General features: G+C 41.9%; 1 pseudogene; it reads right to left on the bottom strand.

Moving 5' to 3' along the window:
* Positions 1 to 479: 479 nt before the first annotated feature.
* Positions 480 to 1,002, bottom strand: part of LOC110317882 — a 1,397-nt pseudogene continuing 874 nt past the window's right edge.

Below are 1,002 nucleotides of genomic sequence, written 5' to 3'. Positions count from 1 at the left end.
AACCCCGAAATGGTAGCACAGTAACACCATAGAACTGCAACCGAGAAGTTACTTGAAATTTGGAACAGCTAACAAAGCAGAAATGTAAGCCGCTCTGGATGATTAGGGCGGCAGCCCAGCTGTGGAACTATGAATGTAGGATGCTATATGTTCACTCCCTGCTACTGTTAATACGTATGTATAAATGTGCAAAAGCTAATTCTTGCTTTACAACTCAGAAAAGACATTCCAAGAGTTTGTTTATTTATTTATTTAATTTATTTATGTGCAACTAACTTTTATTGATGGTATTCAAGAGAGTAGGGGAAGCTCCCTAATCCCTTCCCATTACTATGGGGGCTCTGGGATGGATATTGTGAGGGAGGTGCTCAGTGTTGGGGGCGGGACATGTCAGTGGCCTTCCTGTTCAGCTCTGGGATGACTTTGCCCATAGTCTTGGCAGCACCAGTGGATGCAGGGATGATGTTCTGGGCAGGCCCTCAGCCTTCATGCTGCAGCTTTCTAGAGGGGCCATCCACAGTCTTCTGAGTGGCAGTGATGGCATGGACAGTGGCCATGAGCCCTTCCATGATGCCAAAGTTGTCATGACTGATCTTGGCCAGGGGGGCTAAGCAGTTGGTGGTACAGGATACATTGCTGACAATCTTTCTTTTCTTTTCTTTTTTTTTTTTGGAAAAGTTTTATTAGCAATGCAATAGAATATATTAAATGCTCACAAATAACTGTTGCTCAAAATACTTTGCAAAATTCAATGACGTGGCTTTTCTATTTTCTATCAAAAAATGTAATATTCAATCAATTATATAGTTTTTTTTGTTTTTTTCTTCTTTTTACTTGTTTTTTCTATTATTATTTTCTTTATTTACATTTCAAATGCTATCCTGAAAGTTTCCTATACCCCCCCCCCNCCTCTGCTCCCCTACCCACCCACTCCCACTACTTGGCCCAGGCCTTGCCTTGTGCTGGGTCATATAAAGTTTGCAAGACCAAGGGGCCTCTCTT

The sequence above is a fragment of the Mus pahari genome, chromosome 3 (genome assembly GCF_900095145.1).
Source record: "Mus pahari chromosome 3, PAHARI_EIJ_v1.1, whole genome shotgun sequence".
In the NCBI taxonomy this organism is placed as follows: Eukaryota; Metazoa; Chordata; class Mammalia; order Rodentia; family Muridae; genus Mus; species Mus pahari.
This window is presented reverse-complemented; position numbering and strand designations above follow the sequence as displayed.